The sequence below is a fragment of the Hemicordylus capensis genome, chromosome 6 (genome assembly GCF_027244095.1).
Source record: "Hemicordylus capensis ecotype Gifberg chromosome 6, rHemCap1.1.pri, whole genome shotgun sequence".
NCBI classification, from domain to species: Eukaryota; Metazoa; Chordata; class Lepidosauria; order Squamata; family Cordylidae; genus Hemicordylus; species Hemicordylus capensis.
The window spans coordinates 160,266,833-160,291,209 of NC_069662.1; the positions used below are offsets into that span (position 1 = coordinate 160,266,833).

General features: G+C 47.4%; 1 long non-coding RNA gene across 1 annotated transcript; it reads right to left on the bottom strand.

The window, feature by feature from the left end:
* Positions 1 to 1,056: 1,056 nt before the first annotated feature.
* LOC128332011 (uncharacterized) lies at positions 1,057 to 8,496 on the bottom strand. Its single transcript, XR_008310509.1, has 3 exons — positions 8,380 to 8,496; positions 6,089 to 6,151; positions 1,057 to 1,351 (listed from the first exon to the last, which is right to left on the bottom strand). It is a non-coding gene; the product is annotated as an uncharacterized LOC128332011 (long non-coding RNA).
* Between the last annotated feature and the right edge of the window lie 15,881 nt (positions 8,497 to 24,377).

Consider the following 24,377-nt stretch of genomic DNA (forward strand, 5'->3'; position numbering starts at 1 on the left):
GGTGAGATGAAAGCCTCTTCAGCATTTGATCTGCCACTCATGGCTGCTTCACACATGCAAGCCACCGAGTGATAAATATGCATGTGTGAACTCACTGCACCATGTTGACTTCAACCCCATCATCTATGAGACGAAAAGTGGAACATAGAGAAGCACTTCTCATGATAGTTGAGAAGAGCTTCTTCTGGGTCTGCAGGGAGAGCGGGCTTAGCCCGCTCTCCCCGCAGATGAGCAACCGTTCATAGCTGGGCAGTTGGATTGACCGCCCACATGGCTGCCAGCTCCATCACAGAGCCAGCGAGGGCTGCGGGGATCGGGGGCTGCATGGCCCCCAGAAGTTCCAGGATGCCCTGCACAAATGCGCGGGGCATCCTGGAGAGACCCCCAAGCCCAGGAGGCTGCTTGCAGCTTCCCAGTTGGGGGTCTACTTGTGTGTTGCCGTGCACCGTGGCAACACACAAGCAATCAAATGAGGTTAATGGAACACTTGCTCTGTTAACCTCATTTAAGGGGAGGAGGAATTAGGCGGGCTAGCCACCTTGGGAGTACCAAGGTGGGAGTACCAAGGTTCCCACAATCCCTGGGAAGTGGACTAAGCTCCTTTAGCCCACTTTCTTGTGATTGTGAGGATAGCCTCAGAGCCTCTCTAGGATTAATCTTCTTACTCACCAAAATAATGACTGTTTCTCCTTAGCCGTTTCATATAAGGTGGGTCAGACTCGCTTTTATAATGGTAATGGTACAAAGTTCTAACTGGTACAGAGTAATTCAACAGCATGGAGGATTTCACATAGAAGATAGCCTTCATCTCCACCCAAGCTGAAGAATATTAATTGTTTGCTCAAGATTGTCGTAGTGTTAGTTCCCTTTGGGAGCGTTTGCTCGGCATCTTGGGGCCTAATCACCATGACTCAGCCATTCCTTAATGAGGTTGCTACAGCAACAGGACATGGCTGTGGCACAGGCTTGCAGCCCCTACATTATTTCAATGTCTTGTGTGCCTAGACTTGCAATACTGCTGAGCTGTGTGCTGCCACTAAACAGTAATTCCAATGGTGCTTCCAGAACTTATTTTATTTTTTAAATTTCACATTTACATTTATATCCCGCTTCTCCTCCTCTTCCAAGGCGTCCAGTGTGGTTATGTCCTCTTCACAACAACCTTGTTAGGGTTAGGCAGAGAGATGTGACTGGCCCAGAGTCACCCAGTGAGTTCCATGGCTGAGTAGAGAATTGAACTTGTTTCTCCATGGTTCTTGGCCAATACTCTAACCACTACACTCTGCTGGCTCAGACAATTAGATCAAGTCTTCCATATCATCAGCCAGCTCATGACTTCTTGATATTAGTTCTACCAACAAAAACCAGAAATGGATCAACGATGGGCTAGTACAGGGGCTATATGGATTATAGACAGTGATCAACATGTAGGATAAGTGTAACAATGCACATTGCTCTGGGCTCCTACACACACACACACACACACACACACACACACACACACACACACCACCCCAACCTACACCACCCCACACCACACTTATATCCTGCTCTTCCTCCAAGGAGGGTGAACATGTTTGTATTTATCCTTACAAGAAATCTGTAAGGTAGGTTAGGATGAAAGTTCTGTGACTGGCCTAGAGTCATCCATTTCATGTCTGAACAATCTCCCTGGTCTTAGTCCAATATTCAAATCACTATACCACATTGGCAGGTCAAATGGACTTGCATGTCAAATGGGCCCAATTGTATACATTTATGATGGGACCCTCAGCTGGGCAGGACATGAAGATTATTTATTTTCATAGCACCATCAATACACTTTGCAAAGTACAAGGGGGAAAGTGCCTGCCCTGAGGAGCATACAATCAATAATTTGACAGAAAGAAGTATGATGGGAGTTGTAGTCCAACGATATCTGGGGACCCAAGATTGGTAAATTCCTGATCTACTTTTTGGCTTGGTTCCTTAACCCTGCACTCATGGAGTTTCATCCATGAACAGAAGGAGAAGTGGTCCTTCTATCAATAGAAGGGGTCCTTATGCAAGTTCAATGTTCCTTCCATTCTTGGAAGGTGCCTCCATGAATGCAGGGTAAGTATGGATCCAAGCCCATGAGTTGGCAGGAAAAGTTTGTATCTGAGGTATGTTAGACTCCCCACAGGAATTAACACTGGGGGTCCTCACATGTTCCAGAGAACATCCTTGGAAAACTGGACCCTTCAACTGTAAATAATAACCCCCTGAGTATTTTCTTTTATTTTCACATTAAATGGGAATAATTTAATGTGTTTGATTTTCCTCCCTAAAAATGATGTTAGGGTCTATTTGACCCGAATATCTCATTAGCAAAGTGATTTTAAAAGCACGGCAGGGTTAAAAAACTGGGTTTCCAACTAGCTGGATATATATATATTTTCATCTCTGTTACTAGACAGAGTCCTTTATTTATTCCCCCACTTTGTGCCAATCCCTGCCTTGTAAAATGTACTGGCAGAGAGTTTGAGCCCATTAAGATTCACATTTAATATTTACAAATCCCCATTTATCTCCAAATGCCTTTCTGTCTCTTTCCACATCCTGCTATCATCTTCTGCCTGTCTTGTCACTATGCATAATGTGCTTTGCTGGGACATGATTATGGTTCGGAGAAACTGCGGGCAAAGTCTGGTAAAGTTTGCAGCCTGCACAGGGCCCTATACTCCCCCATCTCTTGTAGACTGCTTAAACATTGCAGAACCAAATAGGATGGATCCACCCCACCACCCCACCACCCTCTGTAATGTAACTTACTTTCAGACCAATGGAACTTTGCACTGCAGGAATGTTTCAGAGTGATTCCTTGATTGCCAGTTTGAATCCCCGCTGGTATGTTTCCCAGACTATGGGAAACACCTATATCAGGCAGCAGCGATACAGGAAGATGCTGAAAGATATCATCTCATACTGCACTGGAGATGGAAATGGTGAACCCCTCCTGTATTCTACCAAAGACAACCACAGGGCTCTGTGGTCACCAGGAGTTGACACCAACTCGATGGCACACTTTACCTTTAGCTTTAAGTAACTGGCATTGCTCAGGTATAGAAACTTAGAGTATATCGATGGACAACTCTCCTTCATTCTTCAGAGGAGAGCTGGTCTTGTGGTAGCAAGCATGACTTGTCCCCATAGCTAAGCAGGGTTTGCCCTGGTTGTATATGAATGGGAGACTAGAAGTGTGAGCACTGTAAGATCTTTCCCTCAGGGGATGAAGCCGCTCGGGGAAAAGCAGAAGGTTTCAAGTTCCCTCCCTGGCTTCTCCAAGATAGGGCTGAGAGAGATTCCTGCCTGCAACCTTGGAAAAGCCACTGCCAGTCTGTAAAGACAATACTGAGCTAGATAGACCAATGGTCTGACTCAGTATATGGCAGTTTCCTATGTTCCTAGCCATAACCCTAACCCTCACCTGCTGTATATCTGTCTGTCTGTGCAGGATGGTTGTCGGGGTTTCTGTGTTACTCACAGGATCATAGGAAGTCACTTTGCAAAATTTGGTCCTGATAGCAAAAAGGGTGTGGGAATGTTTAGGGAACAGACAGACAAACAGACATTCAATTTTATACACACACACGGCTTAACTTTATTTTCAGAAAGAACATCTTAATTATTAATTATTTCTTAACACTAGCTAACAAGATAACAGTCACTTCTTAAGCGGGGGAGAGAAAAACCAACATCAACTGATAGAATGACCAATCAACAGAACTGAAGACTGACTCCGCCCCAAGGACTCAACATAAAGGGAAGGGAAGGTTGTGCTGTCAAGTCGGTGTCGTCTCCTGGAGCCCACCGAGCTCTGTGGTTTTCTTTGGTAGAATACAGGAGGGGTTTACCATTGCCTCCTTCCACGCAGTGTGAGATGATGCCTTTCAGCAACTTCCTATATCACTGCTGCCCATAGACAGAGACAAATAGAGGTAACTATGCCTCAGGCAAGAAGAGAGGCATTGCTTAGTTACGCAGTAAAATCCCAACAAGGAATAGGTCACAGACATAGGAGTACAAGAAGCTGCTTTATACTGAGCCTGACCATTGGTCCATCTAGGTGAGTATGGTCTTCACTGATTGGCTGTGGCTTGCCAAGGCTTCAGGCAGGAATCTTTCCCGGCTCTACCTGCAGACACTCCCAGGGATTAAGCTTGGGACCTTCATGCAGAAGCAATGAGTTACAGCCCCACCCCCTAAGGGGAATATCTTAAAGCAGCCAGCGCTTACACATACTCACCCATCCAAATGCAAACCAGGATGGACCCTGTTTAGCAAAGTGGACAATGATGCTTGCTACCACCTGACCAGCTCTCCTTCCATGGAAAGCTGCCGCTGGCTGCCATGCTGACACTTTGGTGGCACAATCCACCCAACTGAATGGAAGCACAACCAGGCTATATATGAGACAAGGCCAATAGCAAGGGGGTCCTCGGAGCCCAGCCCAGCCCCAGAGCTCCCTTTGACTGTGGCAGGAGTGGTGGAAGGCAGAGCGGCTGAGCTGCAGCCGTTGGGGGCTTGGGGAAGGAGAGCTGGGCTGATGAGAGCTGCACCGAGACATTGGGAGAGTGGAGGATTCGCTGCAGGGCTCTGGCAGGAGAGTGGCTGTACCAGAGGCAGGGTGCACCCCTTAAGGAGAGGATTAACCACTGGGGATCCTGCAGGGCTCTGGGATCAGGGCCCTCCTTCTTAGCATACCAATATAAACAGGGCTCCATAAATGTAGGCATGCAAAAATAAGAGCACAAGAATTGCCTTGCTGGATGAGGCCCAAAGCCTATATAGTCCAGCGTCCTGGTTCCCATAGTGGCTCAGCAGATGCCTGGGGAAGTCACTCAACCAGGAGATGAAGGCATTGCTCTCCTGTGGTTGCTCCCCTGCAACTGGGATTCAGAGGCATCCTGCCTCGGAGCCTGGAGGTAGCCTGTAGCCATCAAGACTAATGGCCACTGCTAGACCTGTCCTCCATGAGCTTAGCTAATGAACCGGCTGTTATTTGTCTTTGCCACCAGTCCCCTTAGATTAGGGTTTCAGAGAGAAGCGGGTGTTCTGTCAGATTTGCACTGGGATGTGGAGATGGTAAAGAACAGTGAGAGTTCAGAAATGGTTCTGGCTGTTTCTCACCTTCTGAAAAATGGCAGTGGAAATGAGGCCCCTAGTGAAGAGATCTGAGTGGTGCTGCCGGGTGTCCTGCATCCTAGTGGGCACTCACCAGGGGTGAGCTGGCAAGTGGATTTGTAAGTGGATTCGTCTACAGGAAGCACAGGGAAAGGCTTGGCCATCAAAAGCAGCCGAAGCAACAGGTGATGAAAGCAGCCCAAGCTGGCCAGGAATGAAGGGACTCTCTCTTACTTTAATGAAGGTAGTGTGTTCTGAAGGAGGTCTGGTGCCCCTTACCCAGACCAGACATGGGGCAATGCCTTCTGTGGCCTCCTTCAGTGAGTGTATCACAGTTTCCTTTTTAATTCCATTAATATGTGGACTACTTTTGCCTGTGTGCATTACCTTATGATTATTATTGTTGTTTACAAAGCCAGACAGGTCTTATTGACTGGTTTGTTTTATTCAGACATCAAGTCCTTCCCAAGGACCTGGGATGGCTGAATTTTATTATCAATGTTGTTGCTGTTATTATTATAGATATTGTTGCAGAATATAGGCTGTTCCCAGTACGGTTGCTTTTTGTAACTGGCTGATGGTGATTTCTGTGGATGATGATAATGACGACGACGATGATGATTTATTCTATTTCTATACCGCCCTTCAAAAAATGGCTCAGGACAGTTTACACAGAGAACTAACAAACAAATAACATGGAACCCTGTCCCCAAAGGGCTCATAATCTAAAAAGAAACGCAAGATAGATACCAGCAATAGTCACTGGAAGTACTGTGCTGGGGGTGGATAGGGCCAGTTATTCTCCCCCTGCTAAATAAAGAGGATCACAATGTTAAAAGGTGCCTCTTTGCCTCCTCCCTCCTGTGACCCCTTAGGTCCCTCTGCTGCCACAAAGGCAGTGTCCCCCACAAAAGTAGCTGTGTGCACAACACCAAAAACCCACCTCAGGAATTCCTGTGTAGAGTTCCTCCTGATTCTTCAGTCTGGATCCTTGCTGCAGGAGGGGCTGGTGGTATCAGAGAAGGAAGGTTATGTGACCTTTAAGTGTGAACAAAAACAAAAGCAAAAAGCCCTCCGAGCGATTCTGCAAGGAATGATTCAGTGACAAAGTGCTGAAAGCAGGCCTGTCAAATTCACAGTTGTCAGGCATTCCCTCCTTGAGCTGAAGGCGGGCCTCACAAAAACCAGGTTCATCAAACATCTGGCAGGCTGCAACAACAGGGCAAGAATGCTAGATGGCAGCCCAGTCTCAACGTGTTTAACGGACTTGTTTTTCCAATACAGCGGCTGGCATACTGTGCAATATGACATGCGCATTGCAACATAATGTCTGTGCAGTGCACCTGTGCAAGAGCACAGTCTGTGCAGTGCACAGTGTGCACCTGTGCAAGAGCACTTTTGCGCAGATGCAAAAACTGCACAGCCGCACAATGGTACAGCCATTGTTTTCAGTTGCTGTACTGTTGCGCAACCCTGCACAATTTTTACACTTGCACAGGAGTGCTCTTCCACAACTGTACTGCGCCGTGCCTGCAACATTGCACAGTATGCCAGCCACTGCTTTTGGTTACGGCAAATGCAGGCTAGGGCCTGACCCTAACAGAGTGGATGGAAGGCGCATTCCTAATGAAGGCATGTGTTGGAATTGCAATGGCAGTTGGATTATTCCTTGCCAGAAAGTAAAGGGTCAATCTTACCTTTAGTCCTGAAGGGAGGTGGGGGCATTCATATGCTAATTAATTCTGTGTATACCATCTTCTAGTCCAGGAGTGGGCAAACTAGGCCCTCCGGCTGTTGCTGGACTACAACTCCCATCATCCCCAGGCACAATTTATTGTTTGCCCATCCCTGTTCTAGTGACATCATCACTGGGGTCTCTCTCTCCATCCAAACACACATGCAACTCTGCTAAGTTTTTCTTATTTATGATTATGATGCTAGTAATTCATATAGTTATGCATTATTCTTCCGAGTAGTTTCATCAGCACACAACTCGGCCTGAAGGGAAAATGTGAGCATTGCTAGGCTCTGACCCACAGCTGCCTCTGATGGCCGAGTGGACAAACAGGAAGCAGGGAGAAGGTTAAACAGCCCCTCACCTCTTTGCATTTCCTTCCTTGGCTTCCTTCCAACCCCCCCATATGCAACAACAGCAGCTTCCTTGCTGGGGCTAATGGTGGCTTGCAGGGAGGTGATTCTCATTGGGACTGCAGCATGATGGGAGGAACCTAAATGTTGCCTCCCTGCACTGTGGTCCTGATCCTGATCAGGCCTCTCCCATAACAGTCTCATCATCATCATCATCATCATCATCATCATCATCATCATCATCGCAAAAGTAGAAAAATCAACAACAAACAGCAAGTGCTGCCTTTGTAAAGAAGCAGTCGAAACAGAGGTCCCATTAATAAATAATAATAATAATAATAATAATACTGGCTGCACAATAACAGGCACTAAGAACAAATGCAATAAGAGCAAAAGTAGAAAAATCAACCACAAACACCAAGTGCCACCTTTGTAAAGAAGCAGATGAAACAGTGGACCACCTAATCAGCGGTTGTCAAAAGATTGCACAGACTGACTACAAACAAAGGCATGTCAAAGTAGCAGGGATGATACACTGGAACATCTGCAAAAAATACAAGCTACCTGTAGCCAAGAATTGGTGGGACCATAAAATTGAAAAAGTCGTAGAAAATGAAGATGCAAAAATATTATGGGACTTCCGACTACAGACAGACAAACATCTGCCACACAATACACCAGATATGTCTTTAATCGAGAAGAAAGAAAAACAAGTCAAAATAATCGACATAGCAATACCAGGGGATAGCAGAATAGAAGAAAAAGAAATAGAAAAAATCACCAAATACAAAGATCTACAAATTGAAATTGAAAGGCTGTGGCAGAAGGCGAAAATAATCCCAGTGGTAATTGGCGCCCTGGGTGCAGTTCCAAAAGACCTTGAAGAGCACCTCACCACCATAGGGGCCACAGAAATCACCATCAGCCAATTACAAAAAGCAGCTTTACTAGGAACAGCCTATATTTTGCGACAATATCTATAATAACAGCAACAATATTGATAATAAAATTCAGCCATCCCAGGTCCTTGGGAAGGACTCGATGTCTGCATAAAACAAACCAGTCAATAACACATGTCTGACTGTGTAAACAAGAAATAATAATAATTTTAAAAGACAGAAGCCTCAATAACATATTTAACCTCACATGTGACTCGACCGCAGTCCTGTTGTTTTTCTCAGTCTCTTTGGTATCGCCCAGAGGCACGAAAGCAGTTGGGTATCATGTCTGTCTGTCATCTGGTCTCCATCAGGGTGTTGGAGCTGATGGATTGGAAGCTTTGGAAAGTTTGGGGGGTTAGCTGATAATAAGGCAGCGAGCATTCTCAGTATTACACATTCTGGAGCACCAATCTTATCAGCTCCACTTAGGTTGCATTCTGTATGGACACTTCAGGCCAGCAGTTAAGAATGTTGTGCTGGACTGTGTGAAGCAAGATTCTTGGCAGTGTGCAGGGCATGTAAAAGTGGCTGGGGGACCCTCTGTTGCCGTATCTAGCTGTGGATCATGGACACTGGCTTTCTGATGTGGAATCTGGCTGGACTCTTCCATGCTCTGAGAATACCAGCCTGTGGACTTTACAGAGAAGGATGCCTCTTCCCTGCTGTGCAGCCAGTTTACTTTTCCTGCGCTGCAAAAGCTGGATCTATAAACATCTTCATGAGGAAGAACACAGAAAGTCTATTACCTGGTAGTGTCAGAAGGAGCATTTTAATTAATCTGAGTCTTTGATGGTAACATGAATCATCACAGCCATTAGGCTTTGTTGAAGTCATGTGGAAGAGGTCCTGAGTGTGCTAACAGCAGATCCATACAATGCATAGTTATCTAGGTTTTCTTTGCTTTCGTTAAATTACAGCTGTTGCTGCTGCCGCCGCCGCTTCCTTTCCCTCTTCTTGTCCCTTCAGTCGTCAGTTGGTGGGCAGACCAGTGCTCTCTATCATTCTTTAACCTGTCCAGGGACCTTTCAGCCTTCTACGGCTGGAAAGAGAGAGGAGAAACCACTGTCTGCCGTCAGCCATGCCCTCAAAGAGTGTCAACTGCTCCTAGGCATTCCAGTCCCCTTTCCTCATCCAGACCCTTCCATGCCAGGTACTCCCAAAAACTTTCAGACTCATCCCCAGTAAAGCTGGCCACTTGGAATGATATTGTTATGCTGTCTCTGTTGCTGCACTTCCTCAAGTGGTGAGAAGTTCCAAGTATTTCCAGTATGTCTTGTTCTGGTTTCCATTGAAAGAGAGTCATTGCAGACTTACGGTATCCTTGTAATATTTGGCATTTCTGCACAAATATCCAGGTTGTGCATTGGATGAAGTTGAGGAAGTGATAGATCAATCTTAGAAATCAGCAGAAGCCAAATTTTGCATCCCAAGATCCTACGGCTTCTGCCTTGGCTGCCCCATTCCAGACACTCTAAAATAATGTCTTGTGTCTCTCAGCATGTTTGCTGTGTTCGCTGTGGCTTGACACACACACCTTGCAGGCAAGAGGAGAAGGAGAGATCAGGTAATCCTACACCTTCCCATGAGACTCTGCCAGGAGGCAGGAAGTAGGTGCTTCTCTCACATTTCCTAATGGCCTTCTGCCCCATGGCAGCACAACATTAATAGCGATTAACTGTTAAAATCTGTAAAAGAATGGCCAGCCAAGTGTGACAAAACGGGGGTGACTCTATGCTTCCTTGGAATCTACTTTCCATAGAGAGATGGCTCTGATCCCAAATCTAGGAGCACGCCACTCCTTCAAGGTAGGCTGCCACCAGTTGAAGTCTGATCTAAAGCCACTGACGAGGCTCAGACATGGCTTCAACAACCTAGAACTGTCCGGCTTGGGACTTACAGGCACTGTACAGCCAGAATCCACACAACCCAGCTCTAGACAACAAGATAGTATTCTGAAACCAACTGAACAGTAGCAAATGACCTTACAAGGCACATGGGGAAGAGCTTTACAAGTAACTCTCCAGAGAGCCTGTTAAATCAGACTGAAGCAACTTCTAAGACTATGAACTTTATTAAGAAACAGGGGTTAGAAACAGGGTGAAACGGGAGTAAAGGAAGGAATACAGGAATTAAAAAGAAAATACTAACTAACTAAATAATAATATAAGAAAATAAGAAAATAATAACTAACTGACTTACACTGAGTTTTACCTTAGTCTATCAGTAGGCAGGTCCTTGGCTGAGAGAGCGTTAATCTCTACAGTTTCTCCCAGTGGAACACCCATTTTTGCAGATGGAAAAGGGTAAACACTGGCCAGGCCTTTGCCCTCTAGCTTTACAACCATGCAGGAGGGGGCAGCCGTGGAACGAGGCTGACGGCGGCCCGTGTTTGGCTGCAGTGGTGGCCCCTGGCCCCGCCCCCATGTCTGATGCAGGGGTCTGGCTAGCCACACCCCCACATCTGATGCGGGGGCGTGGTCTCCCTCCCAAACAGGGCCATGCAATCCCATTTGGAAGGCAGATCGGCCCATGTGTCATGCCCTCGAGCTCTGACAGCGAGGAGGAAGCGGAAGCTGTCAACTTTCCTGCCGATTCAGGAGTGTCTGAGGGGCAGAGCCCGGCTGTCAGCATTCATGAAATGGCTGTGGTAGATCCAGCTAATGATTTAGAGCAGGCACGGCAACCTGAGTCAGCAGAAGGCGTGGGGGACCAATCGGAACTATGCGATGAAACACTGACACCACAACAACACAGGCGCACTAAACGCAGAACGCAATTAGAATCTATTAGAAGAAGCAAACGCCTCTTGCTGAAGGCTGATAAGCCGTGAATTATTGCCAGCTGGGAGCTATTGGCTTCCACTATAAATCCTGTCACCAGCCATCTATTCCTTGCTGAAAAACAACGTGCGTCATTCAGTCGACAGCGTTCAGCCAAGCCGTGAACTTCCCTGGCATTTGGCCAGACCTTAGCACCATGCTGCGTTGGGCAGTGTGGGCCGGAGCAACTCTCCCTGCCTTTAAAGGCAGGGCGAGCTGTTCTGGCAGCGCTGCCAATGCAGCATGGGCCAATCTCCAGGGAGAGTTGCTCCAGCCCATGCTGCCAATGCCGCACGGGCCAATTTCATTCCCAAACGGGGCTGTACGGCCCCATTTGGGAGTGAAATAACACCCCTCGCCTCTGACTTCAGATGCGGGCAGCATGTCGGGCCCGCGAGGCGCGGCCCCTGATTGGTAGCGGCCCAGGTTCTTTGAACCCGTTCGCCCAATGGTGGCTCCGCCCCTGGGAGGGCTGATCTGGCTCCAGGGACTGTTGGTCTCACACCTGTCTATAGTTCAAAGAGTATTCTAATTTCCTCCCCTCTGTGGTGAGATGCAAAGTGGCCCTATCTCCAGTGTCACTAGATTAGGGGATTAGTGAAGGGAGGGTCTGTGAGATGTGATGCTTTTGCTTTGAGATGATGGAGGTCTGCGTTTGTCACACCAAGTCACTACCCCAAACTCACAGCAATATCGATTGAAGGAAGAGGGGAATACAGAGCACCCAGGAGAGGCAGTGGCTTACATCAGGTCTGCTAGCCCACACCCACAAGTGACCTTATGGGAAACAGAAGAACAGGACCACTTAAGGACAAGGATGACTCTGCTGCTTCCTCTGAAAAAGGAGCCACCCCCGCTCCTAAAAAAACAAAAACAAACCAGAGCCAGCAAAACTGTCTTCCTGTTCTCAGTGAGCTCCGACTGTGACACTTGATTAAAGCTCATAGGCTCTTAAAAAACATTAAGTCACATTAAGCAGTCTTTGATGCTGCAACAGAAATCTATAAAACATTTGTAAACTGTTATGGACTTACGGGATTCCTATACAAGAAGTTAAGTTCAGATAAGTGTTGTTTAAAATAGATTGGAAAGGGCTGTACTGTCTTGATGAGCAAACGGTACGGTAGGAAAATGGTCGTCCAAGGGGATCGATATATTGAAGGCCACAACACAAGCAAAGTGCCTGCTAGAGAACACTCCTGATGAAAGGGGAAGCAGGATGGCCATTTTCACCTCGGAGTTTGCTTTACCCTGTGTCTGCGTTTACAAAAGTGCTTGAAAATGGAGCTGTATTTTTGAAGCCTGAGTGGGAGGGGAATCCAGTCTGGATGGTTTGGGATCCAACCCCCAGATGTTCAGGTGGAAATGATGCAAGATAATTCCCCCCTGGTGCTGTCTGAAGTAGAAGGAGGGTAGCTCAGAGGTAGAGCATCTGCTCTGTGTGTAGAACATCCTGGATAAAAATCTGGACATCTCTAGGTAGAACTGGGATGGAAAGACCCCGTCTGATGCCCTGGAGAGCCCCTTGCAGTTAGTTTAGGCAATACTAGTGGCACTGCAAGCCCCAGGACAAAGCTGAAACATGGCCCTTCACTCACTGCCTGGCCCTTCCCGCCCTACAGCTTGCTCCCCACACCTTCACTCACCACTCACTGCTTGCAGTGCCTGCTGGGCTGCACTCACCCCAACCGCCAGTGAGAACAGACCTGATTAAAGGGATCTGGTGAGATGATGGGAGTTGTAGTCCAACAACATCTAGGGACCCCATATTTGGAACCCCTGCTTTAAAAGATGGAATCTGAGCTAATTTCAAGTTTGGTTTGGTTTTTGACAGACTTATCCTTTCCCCCTGATTTAACCAGATTGCCTGCAAAGTTCACATGATTTGACTTGACTTTTTCCTTTAGCAAACCCAGTAAACACATTGCTGCCCATTACTGCAAATAATGGCAAGTCAATAGCATTGAGGACTACAACGCAGGAAGTTCCAGCTTAGACCAGCACAGAGATCACTCTTACGTTCCTCCTCAGCTATAAGCTTTTGCCTGCCTTTCAGGCATGTTATATGGGAAACTCAGTGAAAGAAATGCCTAAGATTCTGTAGAATCATGTTCATCCAATACATGCTATTCAATGAACATGACTCTGCAGAATCTTCTTAGGCATTTTCTTCCACTGGGTTCCTCATCTAGCACGTCAGTTTGGGGTCATTAGCACCTACTATACAGTCTGTCTCACACATGACAAGACTTGCCAGGCACTCAGCATTTCCACCCACCCAGCATTTTGACAGTCAAACCTCGTTCTTTCTGACACACAAGCAGACAACAAAATGGCTGTCGAGAGCCCACGATGGAGGCCTTACACCTGTCAAGCAATGACAAAAGCCGTTATGACAAGTGTGCTTCCTTCTGCTCCTTCCTTCACCAAGGGCACGGTGGCTGGTTTGCATAAATGGAAGATGACAAGGAAGGACCTTTGGTGAGCAGCTTTATCATCTTAACAGATATCTTCTAAGGACAAGGTTCTGAGGTTGGGAGAGGTGACAAAGAAGCAGGGAGATGGGGTTGTTTTGCAGATATCCCATGATAGCTTGGCTTGCTACATAACTCCTTTGCTCCTCTTTTGGTGATATATGTCTTATAGTCAGGTCAGACGGATGGACCTCATATGCACAATGGGGCAGGATGGTTCTTCTGTATGATCATTTCCTAGCTGGTGAGACAGAGAGCATGAATGAGGTTTGATGGGGTTTCCTCCTCTCTGGCAAAGTGGTTGTGTAGCCTTTCCCCCCTTGGCATCCTGCGGCAATGTGTCATTGACAAGTGGGGTTTACGTGCAAAAATGAAAGAAATTTGTTTTCCTTCGCTGTTTTAGATGTTCAGGATTTTAGGGCCGTTCACACAATCAACATTAGGGTAGAAGGAACCTCCTACCATAATTTGGGAGCTGGACGCTCTCTTGTTGCTAATCAAGTGTCAGTTGAAAACAAGATAGGAGGTGGGGTGCGTGATTGTGAGCTAAGCTCCAGCTGGTGGGGGGAATGGTATTTCTTCCTACCTTGTTCTGAAGATGGGGATGGGATCTGAGGGTAGGGTGTGCTTGTCCTACCCAGCTGGGGCTTAGCTCACGATAAAGCTCCCCACCTTCAACCTTGTTTTCAACTGTCACCTTATTAGCGAACAAGAGAGTGCCCAGCTCCCGAATCAGGGTAGGAATAGGGGTGGAGCTGTAATTGTGTGCACAGGTTCCAAGAACCTGTGTGCAGCTGCCATGGGGCCAACGCACTCATAGTGCTTGCCGCGACAGGCATGGTGGCGCCCACCTCGCCTCTTCTCTTCCAGTCATGTGCACAAGGTGTCCCCTTTCTCCCCATTGTGTGCGCAGTGGCCAACTGAGTGGCGGGGCAGGGCGGCCAACTACCCTAGGCTATTCCATCAGGGCCGCCACCACCACACGTAGTGGGGAGAAAAGGGGCGCAGCACAGCAGGGAGAGAAGGAGCGCTGTGGGAGAGCCACCACTGGGTAGGGGGGACAGTGGCCCCAACATGGGCCGCCTATGCCCTCCTTACGCCACTGGGGAGGAGGCTCCTCCTACCCTAACGTCGATCATGTGAACTGTCCTATTCTTTAACAATGGCGGGACTGAAACATTTCTGTTATGCTCATCACAATTTTAACATTCACGAACTACTAAGAAATAAATTTGCTTTAGAAGAAGTGACAACTTTCTGCTGCGAGCATGATCCGCCACAACCCAGCACTGCCTCTGTGCAAGCAGCAGAGGGTGATGTAAATCCATCTGGAGCCTCTTTTATTTGGAAGTTGAAGTAACCATGCCTTTGTTTAGTAAAGAAACAAGAGTGTTGTAATACCCCCCCCCCCGGCTTCTCTCACCCCCTCCTTCAGCTGCCAACATTTTCACAGGATGCGTTGGGCATTGTTGCCATTTTAACACCTGATACAGTGTGAGGTTTATTGCCCAACCCCTCAGATGGCCAAGCCAGTGTAATGCCCTGCTCTGCGTTCCCTCATTGTCCTGTGGCTCCAAGGATCTGCTCCCTGACTTCTGTCTCACCTTGTAGAGACGCCTGCAATAAACACACAGTAATAATATGCAGCCTCTTGCCATGCACAGCAGCCATCTGATATTTAGGAGTTAAGAGTTCAAAGAGGATTAAATCATCACTGGCAATGATTTTTATTTTTTTTTAAGGCAGAGGAGGGGGTGGGGGACCACCATGCTTTGCTTGTGGATGTGGATACAGTGGCAGCTGCTCTTATAATTCATGTCATGAAATGAGGGAAACGCCAGTGGAGGATCACTCAGGAGTTAGCCTCACAGCAACAAAAGGAGTTGGCTTTTATTCCTGGCAACAAGCAGAGACAGAAGAGAGGGTGTAAACAACACGATATATACGAGATTATACTCTTGTACTCTCCATTAATTTGGAATATTTGCCACTCCCTGATTCTGTCCTTGAAAATCACTAGAGTGGATTCTCCCATTCCACTTCCTCTGGTGCTCCCACAACTAGGCCCAATGCATTGGTTACTATGGCAACATGGTCACCGCCACCAAACCTCCATGATCGGGCTGTGTAATGCATATGGCAGCTTGGGTCATGGGCTGACTCAAGCTCGCCCTGTGAGATCATTACTATCCCACACCTGCCTCCATTGGACCAGGCATTTCCCATTTGCATATACAAAAGGGAAGTGGCTAGTGCCCATGAGCATCCTTGTGGCAGCATTCTGGAGCTTCTAAACCATCTTCAAAGGCAGCTGCACATAAAGCATATTCCAGGAATCCATCTGCATAGAACCAACATATGAGCTGGCATACCAGCCACAGCTGGTAATAGGCACTCTTGGACACCACCACTACCTGAGTCTCCAAGGACAGGATTGGGTCCCTGGACTTTGGGGGCGAAGTCCAGGGCCTTCACACCCCCTGTGGGCCCCCAAATCCTCTTTAGGCTGTCCTGGGTGGTGTGGTTTGTGCCCTCAAGAACCAACATGTTAAAAAATTATGCTTAACTTGCAGCAGGGGGCCCTCCAAAGGGCTTTAGTTCCAGGCTCCAAAATTACCTAGGTGCACCTTTGTCCAGGAGAACTCCAACCCTCAAACTTGGCCTTTCAGGTAGAGTGTGACCTAAAAGAAGATTTACTACACCACTCAGATAATCAGTTTTGCCAGCCCAGAGCACCTCCATGTTATCTGGATTAAGTATCAGCTTGTTTGCCCCCATCCAATCCAGAACATGTGCAGTACATAGGCAGCAAGTGTGTTAGAACTGGTGCAAAGCATTTGTGTGAATGAAATCAATCTTTGGATAACCATAAGATGTAGATTGAGATTGTTCTGACATTCGGGCACCCTAAAAAGTGATTTTGGAAAGCACTCCTCATATCCACCTACATCTGATACAGAAAAATATGTACACCTGCTAAATATTACCTTCAATGGATATGTGATTTATTGATCAACAGTCAGCGAGCCACATGGGTGAGCTGTTTTCATAGGGTCTGGTGGAATGCACAGCCAAAGAAATGTTCAGTTATCAACTTCAAAACAGACATTTCCCTATAACTCAGAACACACACTTTTTACACGTACATAGTATAAATGGGTACATTTTAATTTTCACAGTGCATATCATTCCCAAAATACTAAGCTGTTCAGAATTCATTGTATGCTAGCAAGATAGAAATATTCAGCTCCCAAATAAGCTCGAGAGTCGAAATAGCTAAGCTGACTGGTAAACTTCAGTTTAAGGTACAGATCTGTGGTGCCTTTGTTTCCCCATGACAATTGTCTGTTATTCTCTCTTTGTGAACATATACATCTCAGCAGTCTTTAGTGATTATGTCTATATTTGTGCAAGGGCTATTGGTCTATTAATTGACCTGTTCAGAGGCAGCACTTGGGAGGGTCTCAAGGGGAGGGGGTGGGTGGGAAGTGTCAGCTGAAACTCTTGGCTTTGGGGAGAAATGGAAAGAAATGGAAGAACCCAATAAACTTCAAGCAAACTTTAATAAAATAATAAAAAATAGAAATTTAATAAAAAAATAGAAATCTTTTCCAAAATAGGAACAAGGTGCTGCATCTATTACATGGACATAATAGTTGGAGGGTATTCTCTCTCTCTCTCTCTCTCTCTCTCTCCACCCACACACACATCCACACACATGCACAAATTCCGCAGAGGCCTTGAACTTTGCAAGGGCCAAGAACTGCTTTTAACCCTAACCTGCAATGCAGGAGACAGTTTTTAATATATAATAATATAGGCTAGCTCACATGACCCGATACAGGGCCAGAGGAATGCCCTGGCAGGGTAGGAGAGCCATGCCCATTCATGTGGACTTAAACATCGAGGTAGGAGGAGGGGAGAGGGGGAGCCAGGAACAGGGTAGGATGGGCATGTCCAACCCATAATCCTTCCCCAGCATTTTATCCAAGGTGGAGGAGGAGCTGCCCTATCCAGCTCCACCTCCCACAGGATCACTCTGTCCTCCTCCTCCCTTGATGTTTGGGTTCACATGACCGCCAATCCGGAGCACACATGGCTCTCCCACTCCTCTTTAGTCTGGGCGCTGCTCCCACCCTTTTTAGAGTTTTGTGACCAAATCTAATATATATCGAGCGTGGCTCTTTACAACTGTCCTTTAAAAGGACAGATGCTTGCTACAAGGAGCACAGAGGGTAACAATAGAGGCAGGGACAAAGAGCAGATTTCATGTGCACGTGTACTTAGACATAATTACAGTGGGGCATGGGAACTAGGAGGGTTTGCCAAATACACCATGGAAAAAGTGGATTGTGATGAGAGAGCTGAAGGAAGTAAGAGAGGTGCCACCATGAAGATATTCTGGAAGACATTGCTAGGTCTTGAATCTCGATTCTCTCCCCTTATCTGCCTGTGAAATTTGCTCCACTTTTCTCGTCTCACTTCAGAAGACATTCTAATGCCATGACTCGCAGTCTGTCCTAGATGATAATCCAACAGTGGGCTGCAACCATGCTTGAAGACCAAAGCTGTGCCCCCTCTCTTCTATGGAGGAATCTTCATGGGAATTCAATTGCCAGGAACATTTGTATGTTGGCTGTTTCTGCTTCACTCCCTACTGGAGACACTCCACTATAGCTGGATTGATGCCAGCATAGCTGAGTAAGGAATCTGTCCTATGTCTTTTGCTCCTAAGGGGGCCTTCTTCAGTGCAGTTAAAGATATGCTGCTGTGAAATTACTTTTGGAGACACACTTGACCTGACGCTTTTCAGCAGCTCTGTCAAAGCTGTTATGGTCCTTCACCATGTCTGTTGTAGGGGATGGCAGGGGCTGAAGAGTTTGTATCGGTCTCCTATGGAGGGCCACAGCTCCATGGCAGAACACATGCTGTGCATTTTGCAGAAGGGGCCAGATTCAATACCTGGCATCTCCAGGTCTAGAAAAGACCTCTGAAGAGCTGCTGCCAGCCTGTGTTGACCAGGACTGCACAACTTCAGCCCTCCAGCTGTTTTTGGACTACAACTCCCATAATCCCCAGCCACAGTGACCCATAGTCAGGTATTATGGGAGTTGTAGGCCAACATCTGCAGGAGAGCCTGAACTGTGCAGTCCTGGTATAAACAATATTGACCTAGGGAGACCAGTGGTCATTGGTCAGACTCAGCAGAAGGTGGTTTGAAGGCCCACCCCATGGCCACTCATATACATTTCTCCAGCTCAAGTACTGGAGCATACAATTGGCTATCCCATGATTCATGGCAACCTCCTTGGCCCCCCAGTATGGCTCCATGGGACAAAGTGGTACTTACCATGTGCAGAGAAAAGTCCCTTTCATAACCCTATCAGCATTCTAGTCCCGACAGCTGTAATACAGTCAACTACTCCTGTTTACATTTAAAACCCAGAAGCAGAGCTCAAATTATGGGGGGATTGGAGAGGAACCCTGAACAAAACTAGCCACACCCACTGGACTCCCCTCTTCATTATGATTTCCTATTATTTATTAAATCATAATGGTAATGTTCTAAAATCAGGTAATGTTCTAAAATCAGTGGCTGGCATCCTAGCTAAATTTACTCAAGGAAGTCCCACTGAAATGCCTACCTTGTCCTTTTAATTCCAATGGCAGGCATGAGGGACAGCCCTGCATCACTGGAAGGAGGGGCTGAGGGTGCACAAGAAGCGTTGTGTGTCCCTGCACTGAAGGCTTCTTTGGGCAGCCGAGTGAGTACAGAGTGGGAAGAGGGAACAATTTCCTGAGGTGACCCGCAGGAACAGATTCGTGCTAATGTAATGGGCTTTTGGATGGAGGGGAGAGATGCGAAAATAGCTCCACCCCTCTGCACCCACTTGGTTGTGCAAAAGAGCCTTCAGAGCAGGGACATGGAAGGATCCTTGCAACCTGCAGCCCTCCTGCCAGCCAATGGGGCTTCCTTGAGTAAATTTAGTGAGGATGGCAGTTACCTAAAGGGGCTGTCTCCTTGTAATTAAAATAATGTCCAGAAAGCAGAGCCCAAGATTAATACAGTAGAGAATATGAGGTGCAGAGATTGCTCAGAGTTGTAGTAGGTGTGCATATTTTATTGATATATGAACAAACTAGGCCAGGTTTTCCTGGTATTGTGTGTCACAAGTTCCCTTTGCCCTCTTTCCTCTGAAAGGAGTCGTTCTTGTCCAAATTGTGCACTACGCTTCCTTCCAGCATGGAGAGTGCCCACCCAGGATATGTGATGGGAACCAAACTGGCTGCTGTTGTAACGGTAGCTCTTGTTCGCTGGAGCGCTGAGCACCGCCATGGCGATAACGACAACTAATGAGTTTACAGCCTATCTCCTCTGTGATAGCAGCAGCTGCAGGCAGGTCCCTGTGACATTCTAGAGCTTGTTCTGTGAGTCGGCAGAAAAACTAATCCCCGTGCATTAGTGATGGGAGGAGGAGGTGGCAACAGAAGGGAAACATGCCTCTTTGAGGATCAAAATGATGAGGAAATCTCGCTAAGATAAAAGCTGCACAGCCCTCTGGGATTCTTGATGGCACTTCATTGTACTCCAGGCTTTCAGTATTCCCATGCTTCTGCACAAATGCAGGATTTCGTACAGGGAACCAAATTTAACTTCTTGAGACTCTCAGGCCGCATTCTCATGTAACATGAAACTGGAGGTAAATGGGGCAGAGGCTGGAACTCCATCATGTCCAAACGTGTGCAACTGCGGTTTCATGGCAAAAGCCACCAGAGGTTTGCCTCTCCAAATTCCAATTGGAACCTTTCATTTGTAGTGCATTTCTCCACCCTAACCTGAGGTTTTTTGGTGGCAATGTTAAGTCTGAACGCAGACACCACCATAACTGTGGTTTCATTCACTTTCTGGAGCCATAATCATAGAGGAGGCAGTGCAGACCCATCCGGGATTGCTCCTGCTCCATGCCTGTGGCGCTTCTCACTGGCCACCACTCTGAGCATTTGTCCGCCTCCCATTCAATAAAGCAGTTGCCCGGCAACAGGGGTGCCACAGCATCCCATCCCAAGCTTGGCAGCCTGTCAAACATCAAAGTCATGCAGAGGCATGTTGCCTTCTCTCTCTATCTCTTATTACCCCTCCTGGCAATTACGAGAGAAAGGGGATGGGATGGCAAGACAGGAACGACATCCTTTGCTCTCCAAAAGAAGAATGGCTTGCATGGCATAGCATTTAAAGGGATTTAAATGTCCTTTTCCTGCCAAGGGCAGGTGCGCCATTCCAAAAAGGCACGATTGCGCTCAGCATGCCCCATTAGATCGTGTCCAATGGCTGCTGCTCTTGTGACGTGCTGATGCAGCACAGTCTGGTGATGTGAACACTATGGAGTTTGCTGGGATCTGACCTCACCAGACCAGGAAGAGGGAGGGGCTCCACTGCTCTGAAAATGAAGGTTGCTGGACCGCTGTTTGACAAATGTCTGTGATGCAATTCATGGTTAGAAAAATTAACTGTGTGTTCGGAGACCTTCAATTTCACATTGTGTGTGAATGCGGCCTCAGAATTAGTGATGTGCCCAGACCGGTTCGGAGGCCATTATACAGGCCTCCAGAACGGTCCGGACACGCGGCGGTTCGGTTTGGAAGAATTGGGGTGGGGGGTTCCATTGAGGGCGGGGGAGGGTTTACTTACCCCTCCCGCACTTTCCTCACTCTGGCGCCGTATTTCCTTTACAAATCGGATGGCAGGATACCTCCCTGCCACCCCTTTCCTTGCTGGCAACTTGTTCTTTTTAAATCGGGTGGCAGGATACCTCCCTGCCACCCCTTTCCCCACTGGGCTCCTTGTTCTTTTTAAATCAGGTGGCAGGATACCTCCCTGCCGCCCCTTTCCAGGCTTGGCTGCAAAAGGAGCCTTTTGCAGCCAAGCCTGGAAAGGGGTGACAGAGAGGTATCCTGCCGCCCGATTTGTAAAGGAAATACGGCGCCGGAGTGAGGAAAGCACGGGAAGGGTAAGTAAACCCTCCCCCGCCCTCAATGGAACCCCCTACCCCAGTGCCGGACCGCAGCTCCGTGGTTCCGTGTATATGCTTCTAACCCTCATGGCTATGAAAATAAGATTGATGGGCTGGTATGGCTGATGACTGGAAGAATCTGCCAATAAATAAGATTATATAGAGTCAAGTGAGTTATATAGAGTTTCAGAGATGCCACCAGATTTCACCTAACGTGTAAAAATTTCAAGGGAAGAAAAAGGACCCATTGAGGTTTAGTGAAATTCCTTGGGGAATGGGTGGGATGGAACTTTATTGTTCCCTAGGAATGGAAGAAAGACAATAACATATGCAAAGTAAGCAAGGTATGCAAATGTGTTTCATCGATGTGAGTTGCAAACTTAGAAAAGTGTGTGCCTCCACCACCCACTCCAGAAAAGCACAGAAGCCAACCTGATAAGTAAGGGAGGGTCATGTCAATCTACCCTTGGCTGCTAGCCACAAGCAAAATCATGGCACATCACTGCTGTGCCCAGGATGAACTGTGCAGAGAAATAAATGAGCCTCTTGGTTGCTATAGTGAGAGGTAAATGCTTTCTTAATCTGTAGATAGCAGCAAGCAACCTACTTTTAAGCAGTAGTAAAAGGGTGATGTGGAGGTTGTAGAAAATAGTTTTTGTGCAATGGTTGTAACGCACCTGGGGTCTCACACTGGGTACTCCCACAGTGTAGCCTGGAGTGTTTTACTTTCTGTGCTGCTGTGGCAACTTGCTCAAGGGAGGTGCTGCTGGTCTATTCTCTGCTGTGCTGCAGCACCGCTACAGCAGGTGGTCAGAAGGAGGTACTGCAGCTTCCAGCTCAGTGGGGATCAGGTGACACAATAGGGTTCCACCTGCTCCTAGAAAGCTACTGACTCCACAGTCTGAGCCACTCATGGTTTTGATTGCCCATCCTTGACCACCTCTTTGCCTCCAGGCCTGGCCGTAAGATTTGAAAGCGACTTTCACACAGTTTGACCTCATCATAGGGAGATTTTTCATGCCAATGCTAGGAGCATGCACTGCAGATGTGGAAATATCCCATGCCTCTTTGGCCCTGTCTTGCCCATGGGGCTGGCAGATCTGCTCTGGGAAGAAACAACAGACTGCAGTGATCCATGGAGTGTTTCTTTACAAATGCAATCGGGGAACTGGACTGTGCCAATTACTCCGGAGCAGTTCCATATCATATGCAATACAGGAACCTAGGAAGCTGCCTTATATCAAGTCTGATCATTAATCCAACAAGCTCAGTACTGCCTACACTGACTGGCAGCGGCTCTCCATGGTTTCAGGCAGGAGTCTTTCCCAGACATACCTGGAGAGCCAGGGAGTGAACCTGGGACCTTCTGAATGCAAGCAAGTGGAAGCTTTTTCTTACAGTGTTCTTACAGTGTTCACATGTTGTCACACATCCCTATGCAAACCAGGTCAGGCACTGCTTAGCAAAGGGGACAACCCATGCTCGTTACCACGAGGCCAGCTCTCATTCTCCAGGTGAGGGACAGAAGTTACACTAAGACAGACATTGCGGCAAGTTCTTCATACACTCACTCAACACCCAAAACCCTTCCCAAATTGGACAATAGACATACCAAATGCTGTTTCATCTGTAGGGAATGCAGCAGTGTTAACGAGGACCTAGTAACACACACTTCCAGTCCCCAGTTGGATAGGTCCCTGTGTGCCCTCCTTCTCCATACTACTCTTGCCTTGCACATCACTTGGTTCCTTGGGGAACTCAGAAGAATAGCTAAACCTTCATAGTGACTGTGACCCATGGGCAGAGCCACCATTGTGCGAACGGGTTCAAAGAACTCAGGCCGCCAATGGAAAGGGCCGCCAAAGCCCACAGAGATGTGTGGCTTGGGTTCCGGAAGAGCCCCGAGTGAACTCCCCCCACCTATGCCTGGGCCCAAGCAAGCGCTCACCTGTCCTTTTCAGGCAGTGTCTGCTGCCTGAAAACATCTATTTTCCTTTCTCTCCCTCCAGCAAGGGAGAGAAATGGAAATAGATGCTTTCAGGAAGCAAGCACTTCCTGAAATAATGGGAAAACTCTCTCGGGCTCTCTGGAGTCCGAGGCCACACACCCTTTGCACATGACGTCAGGATCATCCTCAATCCCTGTGCTGCACATGAGTAGCCTAACCCAGGCTGGACTGTCCTAGCCTGGGTTAACGGCTGCTCATGAGAATAGCCTTCATATTTCTGTCCTTAGAACTGGGTTGTAAGGAAGCTTTGGTTGGGCAGTCGCTGGCTGTGAGCCCTGCCCGCCCTCATATGACTTGCAAAGTTTCCCAAAAGGAGGAGTAGGGTGGGGTGTAATAAAGAAATCAGCCCACCCACTCTTACACAGTAGGATTCAAAGCCTGCCTTCTGATTTATTTACTTTTAAAAAGAAAGCCACGAAGACCGTAATATCAGCACATACCCACAGATTCTGCATGAGGATCTAGAACCAGGGTTCCTATTGTCGGGTCCAGTGTTCCCTCCAACAGGGATTCCCAGATGTTGTTGACCACAACTCCCAGAATCCCCAAGCAAAAGCCATTGCAGCTGGGGATTCTGGGAGTTGTAGTCAACAACATCTGGGAATCCCGGTTAGAGGAAACACTGATTGGCTCCCTGGATATTGTAGGACAACAACAGATAGAAATGGTAGCCATTGTGGCTGGGGATGATGGAAGTCATAGTCCAACAACATCTGGGGGACCTGAGGCTGGGAGCCCCTGATCTAGATCTGCTGTTCCAAAATGGGGGGTTGGTTAGTGTGACCTAAAAAAACCACTCATGTGCTTGAGAAAGAAATTAATTAGATCATAAATGACTCTTTGAGCTCACCTTCTTCAGTCAACTACCTTTGAGGGGAAGTATTAAGGTT